The sequence below is a fragment of the Nycticebus coucang genome, chromosome 5, assembly GCF_027406575.1.
Source record: "Nycticebus coucang isolate mNycCou1 chromosome 5, mNycCou1.pri, whole genome shotgun sequence".
In the NCBI taxonomy this organism is placed as follows: Eukaryota; Metazoa; Chordata; class Mammalia; order Primates; family Lorisidae; genus Nycticebus; species Nycticebus coucang.
In genome coordinates, this window is record NC_069784.1 from 52,977,037 (window position 1) to 53,003,376 (window position 26,340).

General features: G+C 46.0%; 2 non-coding genes across 2 annotated transcripts; both read left to right on the plus strand.

Annotated features, from left to right (window-relative positions):
- Positions 1-21,269: 21,269 nt before the first annotated feature.
- On the plus strand, positions 21,270-21,341 carry TRNAE-UUC (transfer RNA glutamic acid (anticodon UUC)). The gene has a single exon. It is a non-coding gene; the product is annotated as a tRNA-Glu (tRNA).
- A 2,534-nt stretch (positions 21,342-23,875) lies between these two features.
- On the plus strand, positions 23,876-23,949 carry TRNAN-GUU (transfer RNA asparagine (anticodon GUU)). The gene has a single exon. It is a non-coding gene; the product is annotated as a tRNA-Asn (tRNA).
- The last annotated feature ends 2,391 nt before the right edge of the window (positions 23,950-26,340 follow it).

Below are 26,340 nucleotides of genomic sequence, written 5' to 3' on the forward strand. Positions count from 1 at the left end.
ACTGATGATAAAAGCAGTAACAATGGCTAATGCTTCTGGAGCACTTACCAGGTGTCATGTCCTGGGTTTGATGTCTTACATGCATGTCTCTTTTAGACTTGGGACAACCCTGGTGGAAAGCATTTCTACTGGGTCCATTTCGCAGTGGAAATGGAGGCACTGAAAACCTCAGTGACTTGTCCAAAGTCACACCATCGCTGCCAGGCGTGAGGTTTCCCACTAGAGTCTAGTCTAGAGCTTCCCACAGAAGAAGCCGAGGTTCTCTTGCTCTTCTTGCTGGGACTGTCAGCTTCTCAGAGATGTTCTGCCTTAAAAACCAGCTGTGGGTGTGGGCGGGGTGTGTACTGTAGGTTCTGGAACTGAGCTTTTGCCTAACACACACCATTTACAAATGGTTTCTATTTTTCTAATGAACCCTTAAGCATTTAGGCAGAATTTCTTTTTCTTTTCTTTTCTTCGCCCCCCCCCCATGTTGCCCTCAGTAGAGTGCCTTGGTGTCACAGCTCCCAGCACCCTCAAACTCTTGGGCTCAAGCGATTCTCCTGCCTCAGCCTCCCAAGTAGCGGGGGACTACAGGCACCCCCCACAATGCCGGGCTATTTCTTGGTTGTAGTTGTCATTGTTGTTTGGCAGGCCCGGGCTGGGTTTGAACCTGCCAGCTCTGGTATATGTGACTGGCGCCCCAGTCGCCGAGCCTAGGCAGAATTTCTGACATCTAACTTGAAGGAGAGGGGCAGCAAAGACTCCATATCCAGGTCAGAGAAGAAGAGAATTATAAGGTAATTACATCTCTGAGGGGGATGAAACGATGAGTCCTTAGTTGTTTGCCAAGGGAATGGCCTGACTGCTCCACAAGGGGATATGTGGTGCCTGGAGGTCTTAGGATGGCTGACAGCACACTTGTCTATTATCCAAGGCTCCCTATTCCCAGGCTGGCACCCTCATGTCTTTGTGCCACTGTGCGAGTTCCACATCCCTAGGGGGCACTGTGACATGGAGGCACTTTTGGGAATAGGGGGTATAATCAGCCTAAGACTGACCTAAACTGATCCCAGGTCACTTGACGCCAGGCCCTAGTGACTGGGGTTTCACATGCAGGAAAGTCAGATCCACTGCTGTCCCTCTGGCCCCCACTACCCCCTGTTCCTCTGCACTTTGGAAGGAGTCCCACTGTAGGTGACCACTGCAGCCTTTAGGTCTAGAGTCACCTGTTTCCCTACTCTTCGCTATGCTTCTTGGCCTGGACCAGCACACACACTGCGGGGAGGGCAGAAACCAGTGGTATTCCCACCACACTGTCCTTTCTTGATGTCTCCAGATGTGGCTTCGGTGGGGGCAGGGACTGTGGACTTGCTCACCACACAGCATCTCACCGGGAGCAATGCCTGGCACCCAGGAAGCACCCAATAAACGCTTGGTGAATGAAGGCACCCTAATGCCGTGTCAAGAACTCTACTTTGGACTTTAAGCTTTTAAGTCTTTTGGGTAATAGGAAGATAGAAGAAGCTTTTCCATGGTGGACATTCTTTGGAATGTTTCTTTGGAGAGCTAATTTAGAATCAGGTTAAGGGTCCCGATTTGGGGAAGTCTAGGGGACGCTATCTGGAATGAGCTCCTCACCCTGCAGGGTGCCCCACACTCAGCCTGTGAGGAAGAGGCAGAGAGGAAGGTGAACCTGGGAAAGGTGAAGAGGAGGAGAAGGAAGTGGGTAAGACTAGGTGCAGCCTGGAGTATGAGGGACAGAGACAGACAGCCAGACACAGACACACAGACACAGAAGGAGAGGGCTAGGTGGGGGGCAGTTAGGGGGTTGGGAGATATGCCTGAGAACCAGAGTTAGTGTGTAAAAGTCAAAGAGTTAAGGTGTACTCATGAGATTCAACCAAAGAGCCGAGAGAAAGTGAGCCGGTAACTCTTAAGGATCCAGGTTGGCACAAGCTGCGTTGTCAGGTGCAGGACGTTATGGCTCCAGGGATTGGTCTGAAGTGAGATAACTTTTGCAGGGGTGGGGGTGTGGGGGTGGCAGACACTGCGAAGGAATAATACAGAGACAGTCCTCGGCCTGCTCACCCACCCTTGTATAGGAGAGAGAACAGTCATCAGATTGTTTGCCTCCAACAGAGGTAAGATGCAATTCGGAAAGAAAAGGGGAGAGAAACCAATGTCTCTGACCAGTGATCCTTTCCCCTTCTATTTGAGAAGCTGCCCGACAGGAAGCAATCCAGGGGCAGTCCGGCCAGTTTTCGCTGGACTCAGTTAAGGAGATCACCAAAGAAAACATTTACAATTATTGGAAGACTTTCTAAACATGTTGCAAATTTAGCTGTGGAATATATGCCATGGAGTGTCTCCGGGTAATGTCCACCATGTCTCTCTGTTGTACCTCCTGCTTAGTTAGGTCAGGAGGGCACCACTCCTCACATTTAGTAGATCAGACTGATGTATGGACAGTTTGTTGTGCTAGCAAGAGCAGGGAGGAAGAGGCTCTCATCGAGTTGCAAAAAACATCACAATACAAATCGGCACCCCTCCTATTGAAGCCAAACTAGCAACATATAAAGAGATGGCTTCAGCTTCCAGCAAAGGTGAAGTAACAGATGCCCGATTTACTCTCCTGCCTGAAAGCTACCCCATCTCCCCCAACAAAGAAACAGACAAAATACATGAAATCATAGTTTTCAAGACACTAGATATCAGGCAACCAAGGACAGCAACCCTTGAGAGATGAGAAACAAACAAGGTGAGACCTAGCATTGCCCCAGCTTACAGCCTTTGGGGAGTTTCCAGGCCAGGACCCAGAAAGGGAATTGGAGGCCAACCCCCTGGACTGAGGAGATGAAGTTGAGTGTTTGTGGAGAGGCTGGCAGCTAGGGTTCACAGGACAAAGACCCAATGATGAGAGAGACAGAGACAGACAGACAGAATCTAGGGATGGGGAAGGGTCATCCTCAAGCATTCAGCAGAGTACTGACCAGTACATGCTTGCGGAAAAAACTGCCTGAGGCCAAAGTGAGAAAACTTCTGAAAGGGTTGTGGAACAGTGCCTGGTGCTTGTGCAGGGCTGGAAATCGTACTCGCTCCCACCAGCCAGAGTGGACTGCTCGTGATTCATAGGACATCAGGGATAATCCTTAGAAAGGACTTACATTAGTAGGGGGGTATACTCAGCCCTAGACTGACCTACCTAAAAGAAATCATAAAAGCAAGACCCAAAAGGATTAAACTGATCGCAAGTCACTTAACCGGTTGTCCTAGAGAAAACCCTCAGTATCTCAAGTTGTATAGAGATGCGAGAATGGCCAGCAGACAAGAAGGTAAACTTCACAATGCTTGTCATCCGATCAAAGAATCCCAGGCATGCAATGGCACAGGAGCCCGCGACCCAAAATGAGGAGCGCAATCAAACCAGAACTGGCATGATGTGAGAAAGTGCAGAGAGGACTTTAAGGCAGTTATTACATCCGTATTCCATGGGGCTAAAGAGTTTAGTAGAGATGTGGGACATACATTATAAAAAATGGTCCAAATCTCTAACATGGTGGTTAGAGATGAAAACCACCATGTTAGAGATGATAAACTTGCTGGATTAAACGGCAGATTTGGCCTTTTGGAAGAAATGATCAGGGAACAGGAAGCCATGAATAATCATAATCAGACTGCTCAAATCCAGCCAGAAGGAAATGTCACTGTACATACACAGGGACAAAGATGAGGGTTGCATCAGATTTCTTTCTGCCCTTGCTAGATTCTCACAGAAGCAATGCTGGCTGGTAGGCAGCAAAACAACATCTTGAAAGTACCGGGGGTAGGGGGTGGAGGAGCTAACCTTGAGTTCTATGACAGGAAAGGGGTCCTCCAGGCAGAAGGAAACGGATATCAGGTGCAAATCTGGATCTACAGGAAGGAATTAAGAACACCAGGAATGTATGTCTGGTCATTTAAATATCTCTCCAGATTTGACCATTTAAAGAAAAGTATTAAGAATGGATTGTGGAGTTTACGGCATTTGTAAAGGCAAAATGCATGGGAAGAAGAGCATCAAGGCCAGAAGGCCAGGTATAAGAGCACTTGAATGCAGATGTGGTAAGTTAAAGGTGTATGTTATAAACCCTAAAGCAATGCCTAAAATCACAAAAGGAAGACTTACAGCCAATAAGCCAACTAGGAGACAAAACGGAACGATATAACTGCCATGTAAACACTATGACAGAGTAATTGGTCTTTCCGGACCTCTATGCTATACTTAACTTAAACCAGCGGCCAAACGTCTGTGCAGAAGAACGATGACCACAGCATTAGATGTAATCTTAAAGACCCATCTAATTCCAGAAGTGTATGGAAAGGGCTAGAGGAATGATAATACAAGGGAAAAATGGAAGGGACGCCCTTGTCGAAAGGAATTTAGAGGCTAATTGTGACCATTCTGCTCTTTCTAGGTTATTGGGTTTCCCCGACACGTGGTTTCCTTCCTAGCTCTTTTGTGAGCATCCGCCAGGGCCTTGGTTTGCCGGCTCTTGTTGTATGTAAGACACGGAAGGAAGGAGGGTAATGGAGGTCTCGTCCTGCCTTCCCATGAAAGGAAGCGCTGGCTAGAGAGAAAAACCAAATGGCCATCAGTTTGCTGTCCTTAAGGTGCAAGAGACAGACTCAAATCAACTACCTTCGGGTTAATACGCTAGCGCTCCAGACAGCTGAACCCCGGTGGTGAGAACGCTGTCGAGTCCTGGTTCCAACCGACAAGCGCTCACTCAACGCAAGGCGGGGCCCCTGCCCCTTGCAGGACACCTGAGCCGGCTCCAACGCCTCGGAAACCCAGAGGCTGAATCACCGCGTGGTGCTGGCTCCCACTGAAACCCGTTTGCTGGATGAGTCCGAAGCTGCAAGGGCAGCCTTCAGCAGCCGGGTCCGGGAGATGCCGGGGTCCGCGACTCCGCGTGGGTCCACGGGGAAGCTGAACGCCGGTGGGCTCCGGGGATGGCTCTTCCCGTCCTCTGCTCCCCTTCACCCAGACATCCGTCGCGCCGCTCGCGCTCGCGCTCGCGCTCGCCTCGCTCTTCTTGTCTGCTGCGGTCGGGGGGCGGGAGAGAGGAAGAATCAGACCCGGGATCGCGACGAGGCCGGACACTGGCGGGGTGGTGACAGCTACACCTCCCGAGGTCAGTGCGGAGAACGCAGGCAGGATTATGGGAGACGCGAGTTGTTTCCACCGAGTGTCAGAAGTGGGACGAAGGGCAGGGGCAACGGAGAGCAGGCCCGAGGCGAAGAAAGGCACGTGTACGCGTGGCTGTGCAAGAATAAAGCCGCGCGGCAACTGGAATGACTTCACGTCAAAAGTATCAGAGCAAGGACGTCCTCCGCCGCTGGGGTTGTGGCTCGCCGTGATTGTATAGTGGTTAGTACTCTGCGTTGTGGCCGCAGCAACCTCGGTTCGGATTTGAGTCACGGCAGTGCCTCAGGCGAGGTGTCCCTTTTTGCTTGCTGTGTTTAACCTGTTGCTTAGTCCTTTATGCTGGGGCCAGAGAGAGGCGCTTTCCTCCGGCCACCTGTCGGGATGCGGCTCAGGAGAAGGGAAAGAGACCCAGCGGTGTAGTGACCTGGGCCGCAGCCAAACCGTCACCCTGGACGTGCTCCATCCACTCCGTGTCGGACTGAGCATGCCGCAGAAAGTGATCCAGGCAGCCGTGCTTGTGGCGCACACGAAGGCAATCGTGTGCTCACGACCCGGAGAGATGTTGCAAATTCCAGTGGGGATTTTTTTTTGTTGTTGTTGTTTGTTTGTTTTCAGCAGGAAAGGACAACATGCTTTTAAGGACTTTGAACTCCAAACTCTTTGTCATGATCCCCACCGGCGTGTCCCCACTCCCCTAGTGCCGCCCCCCCCCCTTGTATGCTAACAGGAAATCATTGATTCATGCTTCGCGTAGAGCAAAACGCACAACCTTTTACTGCATAGAGTATCGAATTTTGACAAATGTAATCAACACCCAGAGCAGGTTATACAAAATTGGCAGCATCCCAGCAAAGTCCTTAGAACCCCTTCACAGGCAATGCCCACCCTCCCTCGCTTACTAACACATCACTATTCTGAGGACTAGCCCATAAGTTCATTTTACCTTCCCCTTGAAATTCACATGAGTCGACGTGTGTTTGTGGTATCTGACTTTCTTTTTCTCTGTGCCCCATTACGTTTTAAGATATATCCATGTCACCGCGTTAATCGCTTCTTAATTTTGGTGTTGTTGAAGAGTGTCATTCCAGCGCTCTTCTGAATACACCACAGTTGATGGATGATTGGGTGAAGACGTGCCTCGGCTGTGGGAAGTGCCTTGGTTGTGGGAAAGGCAGTCTCCTGCATGCAGTCTTTCCACCTCCACTCTGCCCAGTGAGAATGAGCCTTGGACCAGGAATTCTGCCTTATCAGAGACAGAGTCCTCATGGCCTGTGCTGGACCGATCACTTAGTGTGGGAGTATCTTCCCCTGAGTCAGACTAAGTGTGCTGCTTAAGCATGTGCATCAAATGGCACCTGCCGCCCCCCCCACCGCCCCGCCCCCGCCGCTGTCTCCTGGGGAAGGGGGCGTGGTCCTTCGTTTTGTGTCTCAAAAAGCGTGCGTGCTGGCCACTGGCCCTTCGCCCAGAGAGACCTGTTGGCCAATGGGGGCCTGAGGCCCACTACTGAAGCTGACCCTGCTCTGCCTGTTGCCTATGTGAGTCAAGTGTTGTTCTTCCCTCCAGTTGCCTCTGGTGATAGGCAACAGATGCCACTTGCATGACAAGTGGGGAAGGGGACGTCGTCCTTCCTGAACTGCTATGAATAAATGTTCTCTCTGGTGTGAGTCTTTTTGTGGACATGCGCATTCGTTTTCCTTGAGTACTGGAATTGGAATTGCTGGGCTATGGGGTAGGTGTGATTTTAACTTTACTACGAACACCCGAAAAGTTTCTCTCCAGTTAAGGGGGGGTACAATTACAGTTGCTCCACATTCTTTTCTTTTTTTTTCCTTCGGGCCGGCGCCGTGGATCACTCCTGTAATCCTAGCACTCTGGGAGGCCGAGGCGGGTGGATTGCCTGAGCCAGAGCGAGACCTCGTCTCTAAAAATAGCCGGGTGTTGTGGCAGGCATCTGTAGTCCCAGCTACTCCGGAGGCTGAGGCAAGAGAATCGTTTGAGACCAAGAGTTTGAGGTTGCTGTGAGCTGTGATGCCACAGCACTCTACCTAGGGTGACTCTATCTCAAAAAAAAAAAAAAGTTTGATATTAGCTTAATTTAGTCATTAAAAATGCTAAATAAATAAAAACACCCAAATCTCAAGGGCTCTGGCTACACTTCCATTCTTGTCTTTTTTCTTTTCTTTTTTATTTCATCTTAATATGAGAGTACAAACATCTAAGTTACAATGTTTGCATTTGTTAGGTAGAGTCCCTCTTGTAGTCATGTACCACACCCAAGAGGTATCCCATATACCCTTACATGGTGCCTATTAAATTAGGAGCACACTCTTCTCCCTCCACCCCTCTCCCCCTCCCCCCACCTTGAATTGAATTGAGTTTTTCTCTTATGTGAGCATATATTAGATCGTCTGCTGGCTTCACGTTAGTATTGAGTACATTGGATACTTACTTTTCCATTCTTGTGATACTTTACTAAGAAGAATATGTTTCAACTCCATCCAGGTTAATACAAAAGATGTGAGGTCTCCATGATTTTTTGTTTGTTTGGGTTTTTTTTGGCGGGGGCCGGGCCACCTCCAGTATATGGGGCTGACACCCTACTCCTTTGAGCCACAGGTGTCGCCCAGGTCTCCATCTTTTTTATGGCTAAATAGTATTCCAGGGTATACATATACCACGGCTTGTTAATCCATTCCTGGGTTGATGGGCAACAACATCTTGGTGATTATAAATTGAGCCGTGATAAACAATCTAATGCAAATGTACTTATGATAAAATGATTTTTTTCTTCTGGGTAGATGCCTAGTAATGGGATTGTGGGATGAAATGGAAGTTCTGATTTCAGTTCTTTGAGGATTCTCCACATTTCTTTCCAACCAGTCTGTATTAGTTTTCAGTCCCACCAACAGTGTAAAAGTGTTCCCTTCTCTCCGCATCTGCACCAGCACCTGCAGTTTTGGGACTTTGTGATGTGGGCCATTCTCACTGGGGTTATCTCAGAGTGGTTTTGATTTGCATTCCTCTGATGATTAGGGGTGATGGGCATTTTTCCAATGGCTTGTTGGCCATTCGTCTGTCTTCCTCAGAGAAGGTTCTGTTCATGTCTCTTGCCCAATGATAGATGGGATTGTTTGTTCTTTTTTTGTTGATTAGTTTGAGACCTCTGTAGATTCTAGTTATCAACACTTCGTGGGATTGGTAACATGCAAAATATCTTTTCCCATTCTGAAGGTTGTCTATTAGCTTTCATTGGTGTGTCCTTAGCTGTACAGAAGCTTTTCAGCTTATTCAAGTCCTGTTTGATTATTTTTGTTGTTGTTACGATTGCCACTGAAGTCTTCTTCATAAAATCCTTCCCCAGGCTGACATCGTCAAGAGTTTTTCCCACACTTTCTTCGAGGATTTTTATCATTTCATGCTTTAGATTTAAATCTCTTATCCATCTTGAGTCAGTTACTGTAAGTGGTGAAAAGTGCGAGTCCAGTTTCCGTCTTTTGCATTTGAATATCCAGTCCCCCACCACCACCACCATTTATTGAATAGGGATTCTTTTCCCCAGTGTATGCTTTTGTTTGGCTTCTCGAAGATCAGATGGCAATGAGAAACAGGTTTCATCTCTGGCTTTTCTATTCTGTTCCTCATGTCTATGTCTCTATTTTTGTGCCAATACCATGCTGTCTTGATCACTGAAGACTTGTAATATAACCTGAAGTCTGGTAGGGTGATGCCTCCGGCTTTGTTTCTATTACCAAGAATTGCCTTGGCTATATGGGGTTTCTTCTGGTTCCATATAAAACAATGAACTTCTTCAAAGCATGATGTTGGTATTTTAATGGGGATTGCATCGAATCTGTAGATTGCTTTGGGTAGTATAGATATTTTAACAGTGTTGACTCTTCCCATCCAAGAGAATGGTATGTTCTTCCATTTATTAATGCCTTCTGCTATTTCTTTTCCCAAGGTTTCATAATTCTCTTTGTAGAGATCCTTTACCTCTTTTATTAGTTACATTCCTAAGTATTTCAATTTCTTTGAAGCTGTTGTGAAGGAAATTGTGTCCTTGATTTGCTTGATTTGCTTCTCAACTTGGCTGTTACAATTCCTGTGATACTTTACTAAGCACTTTACATGTACTTCGGCCTATACAAAGGCTAGTGACTTGTGGACATTGATTTTATAACCAGAGACATTACTGTATTTCTTGATCACTTCCAGGAGTCTTGTGGTTGAGTCTCTGGGGGTTTCTCAGTATAAGATCATATTATTGGCAAAGACCGAGAGTTTGACCTTGTCTGCTCCCATTTAGACGCCCTTAATATCTTTCTCTTGCCTGATCGCATTGGCTAGAACTTCCAGAACTATGTTGAATAGCAGGACATCCTTGTCCGGTTCCAGTTCTCGGTGGAAAAGCTCTCCGTTTTACTCTATTCAGTATGATATTGACTGTGGGTTTGTCATAGATGGCTTCAATCAGGTTAAGAAATGTGCCACCTATGCCTACTTTCTTAAGTGTTTTTGTTAGGAAAGGATGCTGAATTTTGTTAAATGCTTTTTCTGCATCTATTGAGAGGATCATATGGTCTTTGTTTTTGCTTCTGTTGATATGATGAATTACATTTATGGATTTGCGTGTGTTAAACCAGCCTTGCATCCCTGGGTGAAGCCTACTTGATCATGACGTGTAATTTTTTTTTTTAGCACATAGCTAAGATTTTATTGAGTATTTTTGCATCAATATTCAGTAGTGAAATTGGGTCCTTTTTTAGTTGGGTCCTTTCCTCGTTTGGGTATCAGGGTGATGTTTGCTTCATAGAACATGTTGGGGAAGTTTCCTTCCTTCTCAATGTTTTGGAATAGGTTCTGTAGGATAGGTACAAGCTGATCTTTGAAGGTTTGATAGAATTCTGGTAGGAAGCCATGTGGTGGTCCAGGGCTTTTTTGTTGTTGGAAGCTTTTTTATTGTTTCTTCAATTTCAGTGCTGGATGTTGGTCAGGTCAAGAGATCTATTTCTTTCTGGTTAAGTCTAGGGAGATGGTATGATTTCAGGTATTGGTCCATTTCTTCCACATTGTCAAATTTCTTGGCATAGAGTTTCTTGTAGTAGTCAGAGATAATCTCTTGTTTTTCTGTGATATCTGTTGTCATTTCCCCCTTTTTTTGTTTCTGATTGAGGTTGTTAGAGATTTACTTTTCTGTTTCTAGTTAATCTGGCCAAAGGTTTATCGATTTTGTTTACCTTTTCAAAGAGCCAACTTTTTGTTATGTTAATTTTCTGAATGATTCTTTTGTTTTCGATTTCATTTATTTCTGATTTAATTTTGGTTATTTCCTTTGTTCTGCTACATTTTGGGATTGGATTGCTCTTCCTTTTCCATTTCCTTGAGGTGATTCATTAGGTTGTTGATGTGCTTCTTTCTGCTGGATGTAGGCATCTGCTGGGATAAAGTAGATTAGTCTCGGGACTGCTTTTGCAGTATGTGCAGGTTTTGGTAGCTTTGGCTTCATTGTTGTTATGTTCGAGGAATCTAATGAGTTCCTTCTTTATCTCCTCCTTGACCCAACTGTCATTCAGCATAAGGTTGTTTAGTTTTCATGCCTTTGTGTGGTATGAAAATTTTTGTTGGAGTTGAGTTCCATCTTTATTGCCTTTTGGTCTACAAAGATACAAGGTATAATTTTGTTTTTTGTTTTGTTTTTTTTTCTGTTTGTTTGTTTGTTTGTTTTTGGTGGAGACAGAGTCTCACTTTACTGCCCTCAGTAGAGTGCCATGACGTCACAGGACTCACAGCAACCTCCAGTTCTTGGGCTCAAGCGATTCTCTTGTCTCAGCCTCCCGAGCAGCTGGGACTACAGGCGCCCGCCACAACGCCCGGCTACTTTTCTTGTTGTTGTTGCAGTTTGGCCAGGGCTGGGTTTGAGCCTGCCACCCTCGGTATATGGGGCCGGTGCCGTACTCACGGAGCCACAGGCGCCGCCCACAAGGTATAATTTCAACTCTTTTACTTTTGTTGAGGTTTGATTTGTGTCCTAGGATGTGATCTATTTTGGAGTATGTTCCATGGACTGATGAGAAGAACTTATGTTCCTTAGCTTTGGGATGGTGTGTTTTGTATTTATCTACTAAGCCCAATTGTATCAAACCTGGCCCTAGCCAAACAAACAAACAAAAAACAATGCAAAAAAAGCCCGATTGTTCTAGGGTTGCATTTAAGTTCCTCATATCTTTGTTTAGTTTCTGTTTAGAGGATTGGTCCAGTTCTGTGAGAGGGGTGTTAAAGTCCTTGGCTATTATGGTGTTATAGGTTATCATATTGTTCAGACTAATTAAAGTCTGTTTCATGACTCTGGGAGCACTTAAGTTGAGTGCATAAATATTTAGAATTGAAATGTCCTCTGGTTGTGCTGTTTCCTTGACCAGTATGAAGTGACCTGCTCCACATTCTTGACAATGCTTGGTGCTTACTATCTTTCAACTATCTGTATTCTGGTGGGGGTAAAACAATACGTATCACATCATGGCTTCAATTTGTGTGTCCTTCATGAATAATGATGCTGGGCATATTTACTTATGCCTTTTCACTCACCATTTAGAAACCCTGCCTGGTGAAGAGAGGCTATTGAAGCATTTTGTCCAATTTAATTGGTTTGGCTTTGTATTACCGATTTCCAAAAAGGACTTGATATACTCAAGATTTGAGTTGTGCCTCCCAGTCTGGGCCTTGCCTTCTCACTTTCTTGGGGGTGATTTTTGATGAGCAGAAGTGTCTAACTTTGGTGAAAATCTATTCAGCTTTACTTTTTCATTTTATTGTTAAGGCCTTTATCTGTTACAGCAGAAATGCATTCTGCTACATTTTTTTCCCTAAGAACTTTGGAGTTTTGTTTTGACTTTCAAATCTATGGCATATCAAATTCATCTCCTGACCATAGCGAGCTAGGTGTTTATCAATGTCCTGGTCCCCAGAAATCTTGTCTATCTTATAAACACATTGGCAGTAGTTACAGCTCTGCTCTTTGGCGGCTGCAGGCCCTGTGCCTCCCTCTATTTCACCCCCAATCCTCTCTCCCTCTGTCTCCTTCTGTGTTATTTTCTCTCTTCCCTCCTGTGCAACTGAGTATCTCAGAGACACCTGATACACGGAAGTAGACAGACCCTAGTCTAATCTGTGCAGGATGCAGGTTCTGTGCTGGAACTCTACTTCAGGCCTGGTGTGACTTTGGTTAAGTATCTTAAACCTTATGTGCCTCAACATTTTTACCTGCAAGATTGGATAACTATAAGAACTCTACTTGAAGCTACTGTTGTCAGATGTGCCTAGATTTAGTGACTACTCAATCAGTAACATTATAATCAGTAGAATCATCAAAATCATTGTCATTACCTGCTGCCCTATTTGTGAACAATCACTCTCCACATGGTTTTCACTTGTAGGGTTTCATGCAGATGAACTCATAGTATGTATACTCTTTTCTGCATGCTTCTTTCTCTTTGCATGACCTCACTGGTTTTATCCAGTGTTGAGTATAGCACACGTTCATTTCTTTTTCCTCGCTGAGTAGTATTCCATTTTAGGGATACAGCATGGTTTGTATATTCCATTTTGAGGATACAGCATGTCCTGATAATGGACATTTGGGATGCTTACAGCATCAGCTATTGTGAATAAAGCTGCCTCGAACACTCTTCCCAGAAGAGATTTTGTAGACATCTGTTTTCAGGGCTCTTGAGGAAAACCTAGGTAAAGTGCCGCACCCTCGGCATCAAGCCGCAGCGAGGTGGCGCTGTCCGCGTTGTAAAACGCATGGGTAGGTGGTCTGTGCTCCCCGGAGCGAAGCCCCCAGCACCCCTAGTATGCGACAGCAGCGCAGAAGTTGCCTAGCATGCTGTTTGTTGAACGTAATGACTCACGAGGTGCGGCATAAAAGCCTAAGAAACCTTTGCTCTGAAACCTGTTTGTTGAGTTGAATGCCTGCTTGTCTTGAGAAACTAAGAATAAACATAATGACTTACTGATCCATAATTAAACAGAGAAAGAATGCCTGAAGAGACTCAATGTCTCCAGGGGAACGGTGCAATAGCACGTTCCTATCATCAAATGTCAGTGAATTGAGACAGTGCATTGAGACAATGCAGGCACAGCAAACAAGATGTTCCAACATGACATACACTATCACCACCTGCAGTAAAACTTTACTTAGAAAAACATCTTACTTCACTAATTTTCATATGTAATACAAATCAATAGAGTAGTTTAATGTTTAACAAACAATTAATTATAAATCAAAGTATAGTTACTAATAAGAGTAAAAATATATAGAAAATATATATAGAAGTAGTCAAGCATTATACGTAAAAGAATATGTTCAGCTGTTTTTAAAAGAAATTATAAGAAACTGAGAAAAATTGCAGAGCTAAGAGAAGTCACAAGCCTTGACATTCCTAGATAAGAGAAAGTAAGCAGGTGTTACTGATAAATCACCTCCCTAGAGCAAAAACCTTGAAAACATGTAATGCATGATAAACCACATATGCAGACACAAAGATAATTTACAAGCATAAGCAAAATAACGATTACATTGTTTGAACCTTGGAAAGAAAATGTATAAATACCAACTTCTGAACTCAATAAAATTTGCAACTGCTTACTTCACCAAGTGCTGTGTGCAGTCTGTCATTTTTTCCTGCGTCGACCTCTCAACCAACCTGTACCGTTCACCCTGAGCACCCTCGGACTGAGGCCCATCGACCGGCGGTCCGCGGCAGTAAAGCATTGCTGGTACCAAAGAGAGGCAAATGCATAACTTCATAAAAACCGCCAAAACCTTTTCCAAAGTAGTTGTACCATTTTACTTCCCACCAACAATGTGTGAGAGTTGTGTTTGTTCCCCATCATCATCAAGATTGGGTGTTCCCTCTCTTCATAATTTTAGCCATGCTACTGGGAGGAGTAGTGGTACCTCAATGTGGTTTTAATCTCCATTTCCCTGGTAGCTAATAGTATAGAGCACTCTTTGTTTGTTTGTTTGTTTGTTTGAGGCAGAGTCTCACTATGTCACCCTTGGTAGAGTGCTGTGGTATCACAGCTCACAGCAACCTCAACCTTAACTCTTGGGCTTAAGCTATTCTCTTGCCTGAGCCTCCCTAGTAGCTGGGATTACAGGCGCCCGCCCCAACGCCTGGCTATTTTTGGTTGCAGCTGTCATTGTTGTTTTAGCAGGCCCAGTATTGAGCACTCTTTATGTGCTTTGTTGGCCATGTGTCTGTCTCCTGTTCTAGGGTATGTCTTCAAGCCTCTGTAATACCATCAAAATAATGGTAGTGGTAATATAGTCAAACCTCACAATTTCTACACTCTTGGGTTGTTTGCTTTGTTTTTTTATTGCCAAGTTGGAGGAGCCTACTATACATCATTAATTATAGGGCTTTGGCGTCCCTCTTTTTTTTTTTTTTTGACACAGAGTCTCACTCTCTCACCCTCGGTAGAGTGCTCTGGCGTCACAGCTCACAGCAACCTCCAACTCTTGGGCTTAAGCGATTCTCTTGCCTCAGCCCCCCGAGTAGCTGGGACTACAGGCGCCTGCCACAATGCCTGGCTATCTTTGTCACAGTTGCCACTGCTGGTCACATATGTTTTGTGAACATTTCCTCCCTATCTATCCATGGCTTACTTTTCCACTTTCTAAGTGGCGTCTTTTTTTTTTTTTTTAATTGTTTGAGATTCATTGAGGTTACAAAGAATTAGGTTACACTGATTGCATTTGTTAGGTAAAGTCCCCCTTATAATTGTGTCCTGCCGCCAAGAGGTGTTCCATACCCTGCGACCACCCCCCCATCCCTATCCATCTTCCCCTCTCCCCACTACCTTATTCCCCTATCCCCTCCTTGTATTAGATCATCTACTGCCTTCATATTAGAATTGAGTACACTGGATTCTTGCTTCTCCATTCTTGTGATGCTTTACCAAGAAGAATGTGTTCCAACTTAATCCAGGTTAATACAAAAGATGTAAAGTCTCCATCTTTTTTTAATGGCTGAATAGTATTCCATGGTATACATATACCACAGCTTGTTAATCCATTCCTGGGTTGGTGGGCATTTAGGCTGTTTCCACATTTTGGTGATTGTAAATTGAGCTGCGATAAACAGTCTAGTGCAAATATCCTTATGATAAAAGAACTTTTTTTTCCTTCTGGATAGATGGCTAGTAATGGGATTGCAGGATCACCTGGGAGGTCTAATTTGAGTTCTTTGAGGATTCTTCATACTTCCTTCCAAAAAAGGTTGTATTAGTTTGCAGTCCCACCAGCAGTGTAAAAGCGTTCCCTTCTCTCCACATCTGCACCAGCATCTGCACCTTTGAGACTTTGTGATGTGGGCTATTCTCGCTGGGGTTAGGTGATATGTCAGGGTAGTTTCGATTTCCATTTCTCTGATAATTGGGGACGATGAACATTTTTTCATATGTTTGTCATCCATTCATCTGACTTCCTTAGAGAAGGTTCTATTGATGTCTCTTGCCCAATAATCTATGGGATTGTTGGCTCTTTTTTGTTGTTGATGATTAATTTGAGTTCTATATAGATCCTGGTTACCAAGCCTTTGTCCAATTCATAATGTGCAAATATCTTTTCCCATTCTGAAGGTTATCTGTTTGCTTTGGTTGTTGTCTCCTTAGCTGTACAGAAGCTTTTCAGTTAATTAAGACCCATTTCTTTCTTTTTGTTGTTGTTGCAATTGCTACGGAAGTCTTCTTCATAAAATCTTTCCCCAGGCCGATATCTTCAAGTGTATTCTCCACACTTTCTTTGAGGATTTTTATTGTTTTGTGCTTTAGATTTAAATCTTTTGTCCATCTTGCATCAATTTTTGTAAGTGGTGAAAGGTGCAGGTCCAGTTTCAGTCTTTTACATGTGGTTATCCCATTCTCCCAGCACCATTTATTGAATAGGGATTCTTTTCCCCAGAGTATGTTCTTGTTTGGTTTATCAAAGATCAGGTGGCTGTAAGAAGTTAGTTTCATCCCATGGTTTTCTATTGGATCCCAAATGCCTATGTCTCCATTTTTGTGCCAATACCATGCTGTTTTGATCACTGTGGCCTTGTAGTATAGCTGAAAGTCTGGTAGGGTGATGCCCCTGGCTTTGTTTCTATTACTAAGAATTGCCTTGGCTATACAAGTTTTTTTTTTTTTTCTGGTTTCATACAAAATGAAGAATTATTTTTTCCAAATCTTGAAAGTATGATTCTGCATTGAATCTGTAGAGCACTTTGAGAAGTGTAGACATTTTAACAATGTTGACTCTTCCCAGCCATGAGCACGGTATGTTCTTCCATTTGTTAATATCTTCTGCTAGTTCTTTTCTTAGGGTTTAGTAATTTTCTTTGTAGCGGTCCTTCACCTCTTTTGTTAGGTATATTCCCAGGTATTTCATTTGTTTTGAAGCTACTGTGAAGGGAATTATGTCCTTGATTAGCTTCTCAACTTGGCATATACAAAGGCTACTGATTTGTTTCAATTGATTTTATATCCTGAGATATTACTGTATTTTTTTTTATCACTTCTGGGAATCTTGTGGTTGAGTCTTTGAGGTTTTCTAAGTATAAGATCATATCACTGGCAAAGAGCTAGAGTCTAAGTGGCGTCTTTTGATGAGAAGATACGGTTAATGTTGATGAAGTCTACGTCATCATGTCTTTCTTTTATATATATATATATATATACACACATACACATATTCCCCCCCCCCCAGTCTTGCTCAGTAACCCTATGCCTGCCACCAATTCACAAAGCATCCTCAAACTGCTTTCTACACTTCACTTTTAAATTTTGGTCTCAGATGCACCTCACATTACTTTGGTGTGTAGTGTGAGGTAGAAATGATGATGTTGGTTTCCCCTACTCACCCCCAATCCCATCCACCATGAACTTCCATGAATGAAAGCCATTTTCTGTCCCCCACTGAACTGCTTTGATTGAAAACTTATTGACCTATTGAGTGTGGGTGAATTTCAAGTCTCCCAACTCAATCTATTTGTGCCTCCTGATGCCACTTGCACTCTACTGTGTCTAAAACAGCTTATATTAAGTCCTAAAGTCATGGTAGTACAAGTCCTCTGGTTTTTCATCTTTTTTCACACAGTCCAATAAATTTTGAAATAAGGTAATAACTCACATAACCACCACACACATCAAGATAATGCTGTGACTTCAACCCTGTCCTCCCAGGGTGACACATGCCCTCACTCACATATGTTTGGTTGCCCCCTTGTGGCCAAAAATCCTCTATTGTGCCCTCTGAGGGAGAGTGAATGTCCAGGTGTCCGGAGGGTGAATGTACATGCAAAATGTCTACAACACTCAGTAGAGTCTGGATTTTCAAAAAGTGACAGCTCACGTTTCGGGCCTTTAATCCTAGGAGATGTTTTCTATTTCTCACCATGAAAAGTACAAAGCTTTGGGTTATTTACAATTTCTTCTTCTTTCTAGGAAGATTGCTAGACTGGACTGGGTGTCTGTGTCCATGTTGAAATCCAACCTCCAGGCTGGGCACATTGGCTCATGTCGAGGTCACTGATATGCTAAGGAGTTGGAGACCAGCCTGGGTAACATGGCAAGACCCTGTCTCTAAAAGAATTTTTCTTTTAATCGGCCAATTGTGGTGGCACATATCTGTAGTCCCAGCTACTTGGAAGGTTGAGGCAGGAGGATCCCTTCAGCCTGGGAGTTGAGGTTGCAATGAGCTATGCGATGCCACTGCACTCTAGCCTAGATGATAGAGTGAGACCCTGTCTTGAAAAGAAAAGAAATGAAAGGGGGGAAAGTAAAATAAAGGAAAGAAGAGAAGAGAAGAGAAGAAGAGAAGAGAAGAGGAGAGGAGAAGAGAGGAGAGGAGAGGAGAGGAGAGGAGAGAAGACAAGAGAAGAGAAGAGAAGAGAAGAGAAGAGAAGAGAAGAGAAGAGAAGAGAAGAGAAGAGAAGAGAAGAGAAGAGAAGAGAAAAAGATGTCCTAACCCCCAACATGATAGTAATAAGAGCTGGCTTAATAAGAGCCGGGCCTGGTAGTGAATGCCTGTAATCCCAGCTCTTTGAGAGACCAAAGCTGAAGGATTGTCTGAGGTCAGGATTTCCAGACCAGCCTGAGAAACACAGAGAGACTATCTCTACTAAAACTAGAAAAAACATTAGCTGGTCGTAGTAGTGGCACATTCTCTAGTCCCAGCTACTCAGGAGGCTGAGGCAGGAGGATCGCTTGAGTCGAGGAGTCTGAGATTGCTGTGAGCTAGACTGAGGCCATGGGACTCTAACCTAGATGACACAGCAAGACTCTATCTCAAAAATACATACATACATACATACACACATACATACGTATTAAGAGGTGGGGCATTTGGGAGGTAATTAGGTCAGGAGGGTGGCTCCTCCAGGATGAGATTAGGTGCCCTTATCAAAGAGATCCAGAGAGCTCTCCCACCCTTTCTGCCTCCTGAGGATGCAATGAGAAGATGGCAGTTTTTAAGTGGGAAGAGGTTCCTCTTCATAAGTCCAGGATCAGGCTGGCACCTTGATCTTGGATTTCCACCCTCCAGAACTGTGAGAAATTCCTATTGTGAACAAGCCACCCAGTCTGTGGTACCTTTTTATAGCAGCCCAAACTAAGACAGAGCTCCCAGGGGAGGAGTCCCAGGGCAAGTCTCTAATGTATAGTGTGAGGTAGAAATGATGATGTTGGTTTCCCCTACACCCCCCCACCCCCGACCATGAACTTCCAACATGAGCTCATCGTTGGGTGTGATGTTGCAGATTGGAAACTGAGAAAAAGATGACTTTTTGTGCATGTGAAAGAGAGGCAGGGAGGCAGCGATACACAGTGCAGAAGATAAGCTGGGACCAGAAATTTGATTTTACGGTCTGGCACTGGATGTCTGATTTTGGAGAAAGAGAGGACGCTGGTGGGCCTATCCAGAGGAAAGGAACTTCAGTGGAAACAGTGGTTATTTAAAAGCCATCTTATGACACTTTTCTCTTGGTTATATATAATTCTTCTTTCTCATCTTTGTAAACTTGGCACAGATGAGGTGGATGCATTTGGTAAACATGTTTTAGAAATGCACGTTTATCATACTTCAAGTATTCATCCATGAAGCTCCTGGGCTCCTCCTTGGTTCCACCAACTGTGCACTGAAAGTCAAACAGGCTTGGACTTGGGGACTCTTGCTGGAAAAATCCAATTAAAATTAAGGGGAGGTAGGTGGAGGGAAAGGGAGCGATGTGGCAGTCTCCACAGCAGTTGCTGTAGGGGCTTTTGCATGTGCTTCACACCAGATCAAAGCAGTTGGAAAATCAAAAAGTATTCAGTTATCATCCTTGCAATCCACAAATATCCTGGGTAGGGAAGTTCCAGTACTACCAGCTGGGAAGGTCAGGGATTGCCAGCTCGCTGGTACCCAGGCCCACTGTCCTCTGCTTGGTCTACTCTGGCAAACTGGAGACAGGGACTCCACTTACCTTCAGCAGCCACGGAAGGATCGGGTTCCAGAGGAGGACCACCTGCTGGTGACTTCAGATCCTGAAACCTCATAGGATTTCCCTTCTCTCTTCTTTAATCTCTCTTCCCCTACCCAATAGGACGAGACCCGCCGCCTTACTGTGCCATCGGGAGCTTTTCGGGATTCCTAGTGGAAAGGACTGAAGAGGGCAGCTGGTTCCCCAACTGGTTCCCCAATGTGTCCCTCCAGGCCTGGGCGTCTCCGGGGCTCAGGCTCACCCAGGACTTAACTTCCGGAGAGTGGGACCAGGAGGAGCCGGCAAGGGTGCGCCCACGGGGTGGAGGCCCGGCGCCGGGGGTCAGTAACCGCAATCAAACAGCACTCTTCCCCGCGCGCTGTGCCCCTGTCCCTCGGGGATGCCCAGGGATGCGAAAGACCTGGCCCTAACGCTTCTCTGCAGACTAAACCGAAAGTTCCGAAGTTCCGGAAGGGGCGAGAGGAGCCTCACTGTGCCTGGCTGGCTCTGGTGAACAAGGCTCAAAAGAGGCTGACTTGGAGGACGCAACTAAAGCAAAGACCTAAAGGCAGAAACCCGCAGGATCTCCAGATCGAAAGTCGCAAATCCCAACGTCCAACCTAGCGGAAGATGGGTGTGGGGAAGGGGGTTTCGAGTTGAGTGGACCCCCTGGGCCTTTATCCGGACGAGCTCCCAGAGCAGGCCTGTGCACAGCATAGGTCCTCAGGAGGGGGCGATTTTGCCCTCGCACCTCGCCTCCCCCTCCTGTCCCCGCTGGGACACTAGGAAACATTTTTCATCTTCAAGACCGGGGATGGGGAGGTGGGGGGTGGGGGAGAAAAGGAGGAGAGGGAGGGGCTGACTCCTGGCATCTAGGCAGCCCCATCCTCTCGTCCACGGGAGCAGCCCTCCCTGCACGAGTTATCCCATCCAGAATATCAGTACTGTGGAGGTTGAGAAACCCCGGTGTGGGTCAATGTGCACACACTTGCCCGAGGAGAAACCACGAATTCGTGACCGACTGAATACTGGATCCGAGGACGACTTCAGCCTCGGAGAGAACGGTCATATTGGGGTCGAGCACACGGAAGGGTGGGGTTGCCCTCAGCTCAGATGCAGGTGCAGCAGGTGGTAGGGGGAGGCTGGAGATCAGGGCCCCGGAGCTCTCCTGGGAAGTGCTTCCATCCCGGCTGTGTGGGCTTCTGCTTCCGTCTGAGTCCTTTATGATGTTGGGCACGCCGGGGCTCTAGGCGCTCAGAGCCCCGAGGACCTCCTCGCTTCTGCCTCTTCCCGACAACCTCGTCTACTGACTGCCCTGAGCGGGCCACCGCGGGGATGGAAAACATCGCTCCACGCGCTGCAGCCTCGCAAAGACGCATCCATAGTTCAGTTGTCACGCAGTAATTGGGTCTGGGACCTGCGGTCTGTGGCCTGGGGGAGCCTGGCAGAGCAATCGAGGACAGCGGAAAGGGAACGATCTTACAAGAGGACGCCTGAAACATCAGGCGACCTCTACGAGGCTCAGGTATTCCCAGAACGTCTGGGAAAGCGTGATTCTGGCCTGAAGAAAGAACAAGAAGGCCGCTGTGGTAATTCCCTGGTGGTCTAGTGGCTAGGATTCGGCGCTTTCACCGCCGCGGCCCGGGTTCAATTCCCGGTCAGGGAAGTGCTTTTGCAACGTCTGTCCTCCCTAGCGTGACACCCAGTGCGTACCTGGGGCCAGAGGCAAAACAGCCTCCCGATTGCCGGTGGTGGGCTGCTTCTCAGGACACGCCAGGTTTGCTTAGCGCAGGTGACATTCCAGAGCTACTGAGCATCTCGCTCAGGTTAGCACAACCGCCCAGATCCACGTGGCGCGGCACCCAGGAAGTCCGTTCTTTTTGCCGCTGCCTGAGCTGGCAGTAGCTGAGAGAGGCCAAGCGAAGTCTTGGCGTTTGTGTGCACCCTGGAAACCGGCGGGTCTGCTGAGCTTCCTCAGCTCTGTTTTTTTTTTTTTTTTTTATTGTTGGGGATTCATTGAGGGTACAATAAGCCAGGTTACACTGATTGCATTTGTTAGGTGAAGTCCCTCTTGCAATCGTGTCTTGCCCCCAAAAGGTGTGGCACACACCAAGGCCCCACCCCCCTCCCTCCTTCCCTCTCTCTGCTCTTCCTTTCCCCACCCCTCCCTCCTTCTCTCTCTCTCTCTCTCTCTCTCTCTCTCCTCTCCATTTCCCCCACCCCCACCGTGACCTTACTTGTCATTAATTGTCCTCATATCAAAATTGAGTACCTAGGATTCATGAGGTAAAGCGCTTGTTGGGGGCTTTGGAAGGAGTCATTGGAGGCGATACCGGCAACGGTGCAGGGAGAGCAGCAGGTCGGGTCGGTCCTGGAGTCCTGCCCTCTTTGTACAGCGAGTGTGGTAGACCAGTGATGTTAAAGGCAGCATGTGAAGTATGCACAAGTGGGAAGAGATAATGGCCCATGAGCAGAAGGTAGCTGTGAGAGTCAACACCAAAACAGCAAAAAGATGATCAAATCCCACAATTCCTACACTTTACCAAGCACTTGCCCGCGTTTTCCCTTTCCCATCCGATACTCCCAGGAGGTGTTAGGGATAAATATTGTGTCCACAATGGCTTGGTGGTGCTTGCTCCCGAGCTGCTGTTGAAAGGCAGTCTGATTGGCTGGATGGCGGATCGTCCTGGGGGTGACTGTCAGTGGGATTTTGGAGCAGAGATAGCCATCTGAAAAAATGGGACCGGCGGGTAGAGGGAGGGTGGTGACCCTCAGTGTACGGTGTCGGGATAGGAGGCTGAGGTGTTCCTGCGGAGGGTACGCTCATACTTAACCTGGCAGGGGTTTTCTCTGTCGCATCCCAGCCTTGCAGATCCGGGCGATTTCCTCAGTGTGGGAAACTCGGCTGCGGTATCTGTGCTTGCGCTCTCCCTTAACTTGGGTTCAAGATTGGCATCGCCCCTCCCCCGACTCAGCCGCCGGGCCACGTCCAGGTGGCTTCCTTGGCTCTCTCTTTTTGTCTTAAAGTCGCCCCATTCTCAACCCCCTCCTTCTTTCCCCTTCACATTCGAGAGTTCTCTTCTTTCTTTTCTTAAAAGTCCCACCCGTACTTGAAATATCTCAATAAAAAGACTGCAATGACTACTCCATTTCATCAGGGGAAGATACAGACCAGAGTGGTGGAGAGCCACTTGACATTTTCTGCTAAACAGTGAGGCGCGCGGCACATCGAAGATTTCTTCTGGACGGTGCCCCTCGTTTGTGCGCTGTTAGGTGTCCTTTCTTTCCTCTGAGTGCTTGGCGCTGTGACTCAGCCTTTTGGCTGCAGATAAATGGGCCTCAGCTGGTGCGGGAATTAAAGCAAACCAAAAGGCTCATAGGTTCGCCCCAGTGATTCCAAGATAGAGCCGGGCTCTACCAGGATTCCGATTAGAACCGAGGTTATTGTGGACTCGATGCAGAGTATTAACCACTGTTAAGATCCCAACGCGCCCCAAACCTATTGGCCGTCATTTTGCTTCCTTTAATTTGTTTTTTAAGCGAAAGCATTTATAGTATTTTTACTGCTTTTTTTCTCGAACGACTTCAGGTCCTAGTGTTTTTTCCGTTTCCTCCTTTCCATTCTGCTACATTTCTCATCTCCTCTGCCCCCTGGCCAGTCCCTTTGGCACAGGCACCCGCGGAGGTCCTGTTATCGCGTTCTGGTCTCTCTTGCTTTTTTTCCCCTCCTTTTCACGCGGCCACTTTTGACTCCCTGCCTCTCTCTGGTTCCTGTCCCAGGGACCCCACCTGCAGCAGCCAAGGTTGAGCGAGGGGAGCACAAGCGGTGCAGATGATCCGGAGAAGGTGGTGCAGAGGGCAGAAAGAGCTATCCCTGGAGACTGAGGGACATTCAGCCTCTCTTGGGCCCCACCCGGCTTAGGCAGGGGTCTCAGATCCAGATGTCTCTAGGCGGCACTGGCTTCTGAAGCAGGCAAGGGTCGAGGCGGGACGAAGGCTAATTCGCCGCCCTTCTGTGTTCAGAGTCCCCCAACGCTCCCCGTTGTCTAAAGTGACGAACAAGCACGATTAGTAAACGTCATCTTTTCGGTTTGGGAGAGTTTGGTAGTTGGCACACTTGCATTGTGCAGGACAAATGACAGCGTCCGGAACGTCCTGATCGCATTCTTCATGTGGAGACAAGAAACGTGATACTTGCTCGTCTCTGTGGCGCAATGGGTTAGCGCGTTCGGCTGTTAACCGAAAGGTTGGTGGTTCGAGCCCACCCAGGGACGTCTTTTAAACATGCCCACCTTGTGCATCCAGAAACGTTCCCTCAGGTCTTCCTTCCTAGGAAAAGCGACCCCTTGAGAACGAGCTAGGCAAATGCGGGGAACCCGCCAGAGTATGAAAAAGCGGCAATGTTAAAATTATCCTCTACCTTACTATTGACAAAAGAGTTCCATCTGTTGTTTGTGCTAGTGGTTATGTACGCCTTCCCACAAACTTTTGGCATGGGATTTATTCTATGTTTTTCTTACAAATAAGACTGCGGTCGGCATTCTTGTACACATATGGTTGACCGCTTATGCAGGCGCTCAGATAGGGCATAGAGTCCTGGAAGAGTGATTGCTCAAGTTACACTGCTCACATGGCTTTTATATCATATCATTTACTCTTCTTTGTTAGCTTATTAGCTATCACGCTTTCTTTTGCTACACAGTGATGGTTTTAGGGCTTACAGTGTACAACTTTAACCTATCACATCTGCCTTGAAGTGCCATCACACTCTTTGTATTTCCCCCTTGCCTGCCTTTATGCTATTAATCTTTTTTTTTTTTTTTTTTTTTTTTTGTAGAGACAGAGTCTCACTTTATGGCCCTCGGTAGAGTGCCATGGCATCACACAGCTCACAGCAACCTCCAACTCCCGGGCCCAAGCAATTCTCTTGCCTCAGCCTCCCGAGCAGCTGGGACCACAGGCGCCCGCCACAACGCCCAGCTATTTTTTTTGGTTGCAGTTCAGCCGGGGCCGGGTTTGAACCCACCACCCTCGGTACATGGGGCCGGCGCCCCACCGACTGAGCCACAGGCGCCGCCCTATGCTATTAATCTTTTAACACTATTCTGTAATGTAAGTTGTCGGTGGTAAAATCCTTCAGCTTTTGTAGAATTTCAGGTTGACCTTTTCGTCAATCTTTTAAAGATTTTGATCTCACTTGAATTGCTCCCAATGATATAATCTTTATTTCTGTTTGTGTACTGTGATTTTTTTCCTCTGGCTCATTTTGAGATTTTTTTTTCTTTTTCAGTGAATTTGAGCAATTTCGTTATAACATATCTAGGTGTCCCCCCCGCCCCCCAAAGTTTCTCGTGCTCAGGATTCATTCAGCTCCTTGGTTCAGTAGGTTAATAAATTTTCATTACGATCGAAATTTTTTCAGTCATTGTTTTTTTAAAAAATATTTTTCTTCTACATTAGTCTTTGTAGAGACTACAATTGCTCATATATTAGGCATCTTAAATTGCTCTATCCCTCACCGATGCTTTGTTCATTAAATTTTTTTTTTTACTGTGAGCTTTATTTTGGATATTTTTAGTCATCCATCGTTTATGTTCCTTCGGGTTTTTCCTACGATGTCTAATGTGCCATTAATTCTATCCAGTAAATTCATCCAGATGAAGTTTTCATCTCTAAAGTTTATTGGTTTTTTTTCTTTCTTTCTTTCCTTTTTTTTTTTTTTTGAGAGTCTCACTTGTCACCCTCCGTAGAATGCTGTGGAGTCATAGCTCACAGCAACCTCAAATTCTTGGGCTCAAGTGATTCTCTTGCCTCAGCCTCCTGAGTAGCTGGGACTACAGGTGCCCGCCACAACGCTATTTTTAGAGACAAGGTCTCTCTCTGGCTCAGGCTGTTCTCAACCTGTGAGCTCAGGTAGTCCACCCACCTTGGCCTTCCAGAGTGCTAGGATTGCAGGTGTGAGCCACCGCACCCAGCCAGTAAAGTATTTATTTTTATTTCTTAAAAAATTTATTCTCGTTTATTTATTTATTTTTATTTACACTGATTGCATAAAAGTCCCTCTTATAACTGTGTCCCGCTCCCAAGAGGTGTGGCATACACTGTGACTTCGTCTCTAATGTTTGATTTGGGCCATTTTTACATGTTTCATGTCTCTGCTTAATTCTTTGGACCTACGGGAAGGAGTCCAAATAACTGTTTCAGGCCGGGTGTGGTGGCTCCCGCCTGTAATCCTAAGCACTCTGGGAGTGCGAGTCAGGAGGATCCCTTGAGCTCAGGAATTCCAGATCAGCCTGAGCAAGAGCGAGAACCTCTTCTCTACTAAAAATAGAAAAATCATCTGCCACAGAGGATTTAAGACTCTGTCTCAAAAAAAAAAAAAAATCAAAAACAAACAAACAAATAGCTGGTTTGAAGTCCTTTCTGTTATTCTAACATTGGGACAGTTCTGGTTCAGCCCTAATTTTAACTATTCTCCTCTTTATGTGTCACTTTTCCCTGCCTCTTTACATGCATGGTATCTTCTGATTGGATGCCTGACATTTCGAAGTTTACCTTCTGTTGTACCGGCTATTTTATAAGTCCTATAAGTCTTGCATTTTCTTCTGGGGTGTAGTAAAATGGCTTTTATAAACACTTTGGTCCTTTTTGGATCTCGCTCTTAA